Raw genomic sequence first — 11,137 nt, forward strand, 5'->3', positions numbered from 1 at the left:
CCCTGTGCTGCCCGGCTACCCGCATGCTAGCAACTGCAGCTGTAGTTCTGCGCATCTTCGCAAAACTACAACTGATGCTGAGTCAGGTTCAGGACCCAATTTCAGTGACTGATCTCAGGAATTTTTGGCCAATTGTTTTATTGGGTTCTCTAATCCTCTTTCAAAATTAATTTACATTTATTCGTATTATCCTTTGTTTATATAGCAACTTTTTATTCTGCACAGTTATCTTTATTCCAATGCCACACACAGACACACACACACACACACACACACCAGCCAATATGCCGACTGTCTCTAGAAAATGGGAGGAAACTGGAGCACTTTTAGGAAACCCACATCAGCTTGGCGAATAAAAAAATCCATCCAATTAAGTCCCTGTTCGTAAGAGAACCCGAGGTCCCAGCGCTGCTAGGCAGCAAACACTGTGCAATACATCCACAAATATTCATATCTACTAATTGCTAGTGTATTGTTATACTCCCATGTCCTGAATTGTCCTGTATCTGGAGGTATGCCTTACTTCCACTTCTCCTACGGCAGTGGTTCTCAAACTCGGTCCCCACACAGTTCACGTTTTCTAGGTCACCTGACAGGTGCACTTACCACTGACTGACACATTTTCAAAGCTCAACAGGTGGAGCAAATTATTTCACTTGATTCTGTGTGGAGACCTGCAAAACATGCTCTGTGTGGGGTCCTGAGGACCGAGTTTGAGAATCTGTGTCCTACAGTTCCAATTGTAATACTATAAATGACAGTAGTTTACAATTTGCTTTCTGACACTCAGCCTTTGCCTAACGGGAGGATTGGTGCAAATGAAGACATCTAAGTTGTGCGTGAGTATTATTGGGATTATTATTATTTATAACCAGTTATTTATAGAGCTCACAATTATTCTGCAGCACTTTACAGAGAATATTTAGTCATTCACATCCTTCCTGGCCTTGGTGGCTCTTACAATCTACTACTATTTCTGACACAGTACAGAACCTGGGATGGATATTTCTTGGTGCTTCCGGGTAAGAAGCAGGGGGCCAGATGTTCTAAGCTTGAAAAGTGATAAAATGGAGAGTGATAAACAGCCAGCCAATCAGCTCCTACCTGTCATGTCACAGACTGTGTTTGAAAAATGTCAGGTAGGAGCTGATTGGCTCGTGGTTTATCACTCTCCATTGTATCACTTTCAAGCTTAGTACTTCTCTCCCTGAGAGTCCAGGTTGAGGGGACCGCCCAGCATTTTCTGGGCGTGCTTACTAAAACGCCCATGCATCCTCGTGGTGGGTGGCTGACGTCAATTCAGCGGAGAGCGGGCATCTGAAAAGTAAGTAAGACATTCTTTTCAGAGTGAGGACTAGAGAAACTTGTTGCAGCCACATGCAAGTGGATTTGTTGGCATTCGTCGGGGCAGCTAATATAAGAGGCCTAGCAAGCAGGTCTGAATCAGGCCTAAGAGCTCTGCAACGTACAATTAACATCAGTTGAACCTAGGTGCAGATGTTCGAAATCATGGAGTGAGATGGAGAATTTGCCCATAGCAACAGCTTTTACTGTAGCTGCTATTTAACAGACTGTGCCAGAAAAAAAAATAGAAGGTGATTGGTTGATACGAGCAACTTCTCCACTTCATGACTATAAATGCCCATACACACTAGATGATATTGGTCATTCAGGGCTTTCTGAATGATTTTGTGAACAATATCGTCCAGTGTGTATGCTGTGCTTTGTTACCAAGGCGCGATCCCACGCATCTTTAACGACCCCCCCTCCCTCGTCAAGCATGTACGGACGAAGAGGACATCTTCAACGATGGCCGCAGCATGGCCGTCGTTCCCCCCGCCACCCCACAGCAGTCTGCTCTGTCGTATGAGGCACTTTCCGATGCTCGTCTCCCCCGCCGGGTCCCACCGCCACCAATATCTGCATCAGCTAGTGTGTATGGGCCTTAAATCAGAACATTAAATGAGCTGAGTGCACCTGTCCCGGTGACTATGGAGTTACAGTGGTGTCCTAACTTGACTTAACCCAATGGTGCTTGAGCCAAGCATATGGATGGTGCTCTGCGTGGATGAAATCATTTGCAGAGCGGATATAATGAAGAACACAAATATAGCAGTTATTAAGGAGGCTCCCAGCTCTTTGCCAAGTTTGGATTCAATGCTCTGCTCCTTGCAGGGGATACAATCAAACAGGGCCAAGAGCAGAAGGGAACAGGTGACGGCAGCCGACTCTCTAGAATTGCTGTTCCTTGTGTGTCGGTGTATGGGTCATGAATTCCCATTTGGACTTCAGTTCCAGGGCTGGAAGCATAAACAGGGATTCATGGTACTCCACCATGCTCAGAATAGCAGAACTGGACCTTATTCAGCTATAGCATCAGCTATATCATTGGCGGTTCCACTACCAGCAACCAGGGGTAACTATGCAGCCAATAGTTAATCTGCATGTACAGGTGGAATTAAGTTTGGGGACTTCCAGACTCAATATAGATTGTAGGATTGTACTATTATATTCCTCATTAGGTAGGATCATACCAGATCTTACAAAATCCTACCTGTACCCAGATAGGGTAGATGCAAAGTGTTTCGTCATCCCTGGCAAAACCTCAGTTACGGCTGCCACCACCACCGACACATCAATACCAGCTTCCAGAACCTCAGGTGAAAGGTTAAGTTGCCATCTTAGAAGTTCAACCCCTGCTGTTTGTTCAACAAGGAGCTTTAGGCAGATGGTGTATAACAGAATTCTGGGTACTTGTGTATTTTGGCGGCGCCCCCGATGTCCGTCGTACGACGAACAGATTGCATCGCATCGCATGCCATGCACCCGATGGCATGCGATGCGACGCGATTTTGACCCCCTATATGACCAAAAATCGTATAAGCACCCTAAAGGGTGCTTTTGAGCACCCAAATGGGTGCTTACAATGTTAAATGCACCCCCACGCCACCCCCCACTATAAACGTGAACCCGAAGCGTGGCGAGCGCAGCAAGCCCGCGAGGGGCGGCGGTACGCGTCCTACGACCTTTTCATACCCCCACTATCCACGTCGGCGTGGAGTTGAGAATAGAATAGTGTGGCGAGCCCGAAGCATGGCGAGCGCAGCGAGCCCCGCGAGGGGACGCGGATACCTTCACAGGTAAACGCGTCACTTCGCGGGCTTCACAGGTATCCGCGTCCCCTCGCGGGGCTCGCTGCGCTCGCCACGCTTTGGGCTCGGTGGCTCGCTGCGCTCGCCACACTATTCTATTCTCAACTCCACGCCGACGTGGATAGTGGAGGTATGAAAAGGTCGTAGGACGCGTACCGCCGCCCCTCGCGGGCTCGCCACGCTTCGGGTTCACGTTTATAGTGGGGGGGTGGCGTGGGGGTGCATTTAACATTGTAAGCACCCATTTGGGTGCTTAACATTGTATAAGCACCCATTAGGGTGCTTATACAATGTTTAATCGCATCGCATCGCATCGTATGGCATTGTATGCCATGTACAATGGCATACAATTTCAAAATTGTATGCCATTGTGCACTATCGTACGATATCGCGTCGCATCGCATACCATCGTATGCGTTATGGTATGCGATGCGATGGGCGCCGCCAAAATACACAAGTACCGAATTCTGTATAGGTAACAGCGGTGTACTGTATAAGTAGAACTGGGTATTACACTAATAAATTCATTTTTATTGTGTATTTATATAATTAAATATAATGGCATGGCTCTTATTTCTCCTACTCTGAGTTACAAATTAAGTTATTGGAGTGGCCACAAAATCCTTATTTATGACACAAATAACTCCCATTTTCTATATCATACACATAGTCTATATCACCTCAGTACCTAATAACAAACCAGAACTAATACTTGTTATCTCACATTTGAAAGCATCTGGGGGGGTGTCCTACACTGTCAGGTCTGGAGTCCCGGGCTCTGAAAGAGAAGGTAACCCTGCCCATCTTAAAACTTGAGAAAAAGAAGCCCCGCCCCCATGTCTTTCCTCAGGCTCAGTTTACCAGACTCGGGAGGTAACAATATCAGCTGTGCCCTTAAATCTGGCCCATCCAGTGTAAAGACTACACGTCCCAACAGCCACCAGACTAGATTAGACGACGCCTGCACAGCAGCTGCTCAGGAGGAGGGCTACAGGGAGTTTGGTCACTGCCTGAGAGGAAAAGAGGAGGAGGACCTAGGATAAAAAGAAAAAGATGCTTGAGTCTAATCCAAAGAGGTGGCTCAGGGCAAAATAGATGCCAGGACCAAGGTGAGTCAGAAAACTCTTTCTTATCCTCCTCACTCTCTTCCATCTTCTCCTATCCTTCTCTCACTCTACCTATCTATCACACACACACACACACACACACACACACACACACACACACACACTCCCATTTCCTCCTATTACTCTCTCTGACCACCCCCTATTCCTTTTCTCTGTCCCCAATTATTCCTTCTTTTTCTCTCTACCATCTCCCTTGTGACCATGGTAATAAGGGGGCGTGGCTGCCTATTTGAAAGTCCCTGGCCCCATCATTTTTTATGGCAGCCCTGGTGGGCGCTAAGCAGTTACATTATTCTAATACTCTCTGAGGATGCTAAGTGTGCCCCCACAGAGACGTAAATGGGACTTTATCTGCCCTATCTGATAAGTCACGCCCCTTTTTTTGTGGTTGGAGGGGGTGGCTCATCAGCCATCTAAAAGGCAATAAACAATCTGGTTGACACTTTTAAACATTGCCAAAAAATTATAAGTTGTTGCCAATGCATTTTAATATGTCCCTAGCTTCCAATTTTATTATTATTATTATTATTATTATTATTATTATTATTATTATTTTACTTTTACTTGAATCTTGAGCTTAATTTTTAATAGGGGCATTGGACATCTATTGAAGAAAATTTGCATTATTGTAGCAGATGCACCAGTGATATTTATTCGGTACTTGTTTCCTAGCACGGCGCCCACAATTTTAAATCGTATGGCATCTTATGCATTGTATCGCATCGCATGACATATAGCCGCATACGATGCAATGCAATTTTAAATTGTATAAGCACCCTAATGGGTGTTTTCAATGTTAAATGCACCCCCATGCCACCCCCACTATCAACGCCAACCCGAAGCGTGGCGAACGCTGCGAGCCCACGCTGGGCGGCGGTACGCGTCCTTCGACCTTTTCATACCCCCAGTATCCACGTCGGCGTGGAGTTGATTTTATATAGTGTGGCGAGCACAGCGAGCCACCGAGCCCGAAGCGAGGGGAGTGCAGCCTGCCCCACGAGGGGACGTGTATTACTCTACATGTATTCCGCATCCCCTCGCGGGGCGCGCTGCGCTCGCCACACTATCTAAAATCAACTCCACGCCGACGTGGATGGTGGGGGTATGAAAAGGTCGGAGGACGCGTACCGCCGCCGCTCGCCACGCTTCGGGTTGGCGATGATAGTGGGGGTGGCGCGGGGGTGCTTTTAACATTGTAAGCGACCATAATGGTGCTTATACAATTAATAATCTTATTGGGGGGCCATTTAACATTGAAAGCACCCATTATGGTGCTTATACAATTTAAAATCGTATCCCATCTCATTGTATGCCATTGTATGCCATATACAATGGTATACGATTTTAAATTGTATAACATCGGGTGCCATCGCGACGCATCGCATCGCATACATTGTAAGGCTTATGGTATACGATGCGATGGGTGCCGTGCTAGGAAACAAGTACCATTTATTATAAGAATTCATTAATGGGGTGATTTTTTAACCATCTCCGTGATGGGAGACAGCACATCCAAAATGTCGGGCCTTGCAGTGGTCATCAGTCATTCCAGGTTTCCGAGAGAATGAAACCTTTGGTAAATCCGTCTCGGCCACCCTCAGTACTGACGCCTTGTACAAAACAAAAATGAAATCCATCTGCAGATCTAAGAGTTAAATGACTTCCGCTGGGTAAAGGGGGCACAGTGAAGAGCTGGTATTTTATCACAGCGTTGGCTGCTACCCACGTTTATCACGAGTCATTTCTAGATAGCCAAACAATTGAAGTAAACGGATATATATCAGGGAGATAATCATGAACGGCGTGTCATTACTACACAGCCCACATTTATTATCTCCTCCGCCAGTCATGTCATCGCCACTGCACTGGGTCTGATAATTGAGTTCATTCATGCAGATGGCGTATTATCAGCAGATACAGGAGGAGGCTGCAGACAGTTAGGGATGCTGCTTGCCAGTTAAAGATTAAGGCCCCACTAACCCTCTGAGAATAATTAACAGTCCCAAAACCCAGTATTCCACAGGAAAAAAATTCAGAGTGATATTTTAACGTTAGCAGGTGTAATAAGCAGATAAGGGCAGCTCCAGGGATGCTGTCCTGTTCGGGATCCTGAACAATAGAAGCCATGATAAATTTATTTATGATATTGCTGGCTCCTCCTAACAGCAGAGTACCTCCGCCAGGCCTGCGACTGCGTTGGTGCATCTGGTGTTCCGGAGCATGAGTCGCTGTGAAGTTACTGGATGCTGGAACGCAGAATTCCACAACAAAACCTATTCTGTTGTCTATATAAATGGAGAATGCTGTTTAAGTCTCTTCGGGAAATAACTGTCCGTACATGCAAGACGTTATCTCTCTCCTTCCATCTGTCTCAGTCAGATGCCACGTTAGGCTGGAGCTGCATTATTGCTATGTAGCTGATCATTTTGTCTCTGTCTTAAGGTAGACTTTGTCAGGCACACATTGCGATGAGCATTCTGAGCGCTGCACAGCGATGTGCCGCTGAGCGATCTGTCAGGCCGGAGAACACTGGTCCTGACCCGGGCAATTAACTAGATCACTTAGAAAATCATTAATCGTTACGTGTGTAGGCCCCATAACTCATCAGCACTGTGTCATGTATGTTTTACACATGCCCTGTGAAAGATTTTGGTAAAAAAGTCTAAATTGTTTGATTGTTGGGGCTGCAGATAACACAATTAAATTGAGACATATGCCACTGCAATCTCATAGTAACCGTTCCGATTCTGGGCCAGATGCACTAAGCTTCAAAAGTGATAAAATGGAGAGTGATAAATAGCCAGCCAATCACCTTCTATCTACCGTGTCACAGACTGGGTTTGAAAAATGTCAGGCAGGAGCTGATTGGTTGGTTGTTTATCACTCTTCATTTGATTACTTTTGAAGCTTAGTGCATCTTGCCCTGATAGAAAAACTATAGGCAGGCGCTAGTTGGTTGCTATGGACAACATATCCTCTTGTCCTGTTTAGAAGTTCGATATGTGTAATTGATATTATCAGTGAATTACTGCTTTACCTACTGTTTCATGTCCTTGTATGTATTGTGAGCCCCTGAATCTACACTGCATGGTCAACAATGACTGCACAGTGGTCACTTTCCGGGAAGGGTTCAGAGGGCGGTAGCTGCAGGAACCAATATCGGAAATGCATCATATTGATAAACCAGGCTGCCTTGTATCCCCATAGCGACTTATGGGGGATGTGGCAATGGAGGGATCTCCGATATTCCGTCATACATTCAGGGGATAATGGTTACTAAGGGCACACATTTATATAATACTAGCCTAGCATATGCGCTACATCATTATACCTGCAATGTCCCCATTTTAGGAACAATGGGCAAATTCTACCATCACTGGTACATTGGTTATGTTGTCAGTCCCCCACATTGAGCTGTACCAACATTCAGCAAGCAGCGGTATGGTATCATCTCAGGTGCCCACTCCCTCTGCGTGGTTCTAGCAGATACCAATTGACATACTCCATGAAGATGTGTTCCCCAACCTATGAGGTCAATGTACTAAGCTTTAGGGAGAGATAAAGTACCATCCAATCAGCTCCTTACTGGCATGCTACCTCTATATCTGTCTGTTATTACCCTGTTTTTAGGGCTGGTTGACGAGCCTTATGGGTCTGGAGCTAAACATTTTCAAGGGCCTATTATGATAAGTCAGGGTTAACTACTTTTAAAGTCTCCTCTCTGGGAGCAGCCGAGAGAGGAGACTGTCAGCAGCACTTCAGGGGGCGGGGCCTGGTGTAGACATCATCAAGCCCCACCCCCAGTACGGCAAATCCTGCAATTCGCTGGTCTTTGAGGGGGTGGGGCTAAATGATGCAATTTGCATATTTTGCCCCTCCCCTGAAAAGACACAAATCGCTGTAATTTACAGCTGCAGCCAGGGACATGCGGGGGTTGCCACCAGTATCTGGGAGGATAGGTAACCCTGTCATAAGTGGAGGAGGGGAGGCCAATGCCTTGTAGGTATGTAGAACCCACACACTATACACCCCAATGTCTCCCTAACTATATACTTATATTATCACAGACCATTGGCGGAAGGTAATAACTCAGCCCCTTAGAATGGGGTGTGCACATTTACAGTTCAGCTGCGGTTGGTGGAGGCGAGATCTCTGTCTACACTGGTGAGTCAAGATGGAAACCTGCAGAGAATAGCTGCATCCGGCAAGCCACTGGATATGACTGGCCTGCATCGCCCCTCTTTATGACACATACCAGTACTGATTTTATGCAATGCCTGAGAAACGTGCATCCAATGAGGTTATGTGCTAATGGGTACAGTGATCGCTTCAGAGCCCACACACGGCCCATTGATTCATTCATTTGTTCCACCAAAATCTCACCTTTGCCTGTACATCATTAGATGATTAGCAGGATTCCAGCTCTCTGTCTTCCTTTTATCTGGATCATTATCTGCTCTTGTCACTAATAGGCCAGGCCCAGGAGCTGGTTGTCTGCACATCTCATTCCAGCTGTGTGGAAACTGCATACACAGTAGCTGCCTCCATTATCAAAGCCCTCAACTTTCCCTGCTTTATGGCTCTCTGATAACACAGACTGTATAGGAATGAGACAGGGAAGGCTGCTACAGTGATAAATGCTTAATGATGGGAAATACAGCTGGGGCTAGGGAGCACTCATGTACCAATTATAGGTGACAGGGGCGGAGAATATAAGGGGAGGTATAAAACTGTCTCAAGAGAATAATATAATATATATATAATATAAAAATAAAACAATCTCTATTATTGAGCAACCAACCCCAGAAGAATCCGAGAGGAGCTGTCACCAACCTCCCCTAAAGCAGAGTAAGAAAATTGGTTCCAAAAGGGCACTTACATTAGTGACAGAGGACATATATAACACCAAAAACACACGTATGCCTTTATATTCCATATATTCCTTTATATGCTTTTATATTGTGTGACGCCCCCATCCTTTCTACAACATCCTTCACACCTATTTTGACAGATTCCCTTGGCGCTCAAAGGGTAAAGGCCCATACACACAGGGTGATTTTAGGGCTATTTATAAGGTTACAATATACTGGGTAGACAATGGTCAGTATTCAACTGACCCCCCAGCATACACCGATTAGCCCTCACTATTTGGAGCGAGGTGACCTCGGCGCGTGTGGCCGCTGAAACAGCGAGACTCATGGCTAAATGAGGCGGGTTCCCTGCATTAGCCACGAGCCTCACTGGGGGAATCCGCGCTGTCCTGTTGAATATGGTGAGCGGCCAACGAGGGGGTTAAACATTGAGGATCGCTTGTTTTCTGCAATACCTGCCATTTAACCCCCCGCCAGCCGCATTGAATACGGGCCAATGTCTAGTCTAATGTCATATGTGTGTCAGGGATGTGTGCTGAAGTGGTATGCTCAGCACGGGGCTTCTGTCGTCCCATGTGTATGGGGCTTCATACTGAAGACAAGACATTCCAATGAATAGAGTCCATCAACAACCCAAACTCTCCTTCCTTTTCTTATTCTATATAGAAAAAATGGAAGTAAAAAATCAGCATATGCAGAAGCCTTTAGTCTTCAGATTGTCCATGATATAGTAAAGCTTGATACACACTAGAGAAACTAGACTTCCAACATCGGAATGAAAAAGTCCTATATTGGGACGAAATGCGTTTGGGTAAGACCCACCCCAACCCAATACTGCCATGGGGTGGGAGCATGGGTGGATTCAGGGGGGGGGGGGGGGCACCCGGGCAGGTGCCCCCCCCCCTGTCATTTCAGACATAGCTCATTTTGTAGCTAGGAAACAGGGCTTTCCAATGAGCCCAGCCTTGTGTCGCTAGCCCGCAGGGAACCGGAGATAACAACGTTTTCCCCATAGGATAACATGGGACCGCTAATTTCGACCCCCACCCGGTTCTGACGGCTGCCAGTTCTCCCGCTGGCATCACAGTTCGTGGTTGATCTCATTCAAATCCAAATCGCTGGGCCTTTAATTTGATATCAGGCTGGTCTATATGGGTCAACTGGTTTCGGGAATATTGTGGGTAATATTTCTGAAATGTAATTTCATGGCTGTTCATGTTCTTTGAGGGCAGATTACTCTGGAACCAAACGGACCAGTTTCACGGGACCAAGATCATTCAAAGCCCACTCATGTAAATGGGTCAGTTGGTTCTGAAGATATAGCCAGTTAAACAATATAGCCGGTTAAAGGGGCGGGGGAGAGGGGGGGTGGTTTTCTCTCCCCTTCACACTAGAAAGTGCAGGGACTAGGCTGGTGTGAAAGGGGCCAACCCGGGAATGATCCTGGGACCATATTCCCAGGTAAATCCCTGCATTTTCTGGTGTTAAAGGGGTATTATTTCAAATAGCCGGGACCTGCAGTGCTCTGAATACAGCTGGGCAGCCTCCCGAACTCTGCCTGGCTGTCAATGGCTGTCACTTCTGCCCGGTGCCAGCTGTCCCCCAGTAACCATGAGCATGTATTCCCCTTTGGCAATGAGCATGTAATCCCACATGGCAATGAGCATGGAACTCTTGCCAATGAGCATGTAGGTAAGCATCACTTATGTAGCATAATTTTTAATAGGCATTATGGTGTTTGGCATAATATGTAATGGACATTATGATGTGTGGCTTAACAAGTAATGGGCATTATGGTGACAATTTAATGCGGAGGGGTCACCCGGGAGTGTAGTTCCATTGGTGGCTGGTCCAGGGGAGGGGGTGGCCACAACAATCCTGGTCGGCAGCTGTTTAAGCTCCTGGGTAGTGGCTACGCTGTGTCTCTGTGCCGACTGCTCACTGCAGCTACTCCAGTCCTGTGCTGATCAAGTGTCACTGATCTCAG

Source organism: Crinia signifera, chromosome 8 (assembly GCF_055691185.1).
Source record: "Crinia signifera chromosome 8, ASM5569118v1, whole genome shotgun sequence".
Classification (NCBI taxonomy): Eukaryota; Metazoa; Chordata; class Amphibia; order Anura; family Myobatrachidae; genus Crinia; species Crinia signifera.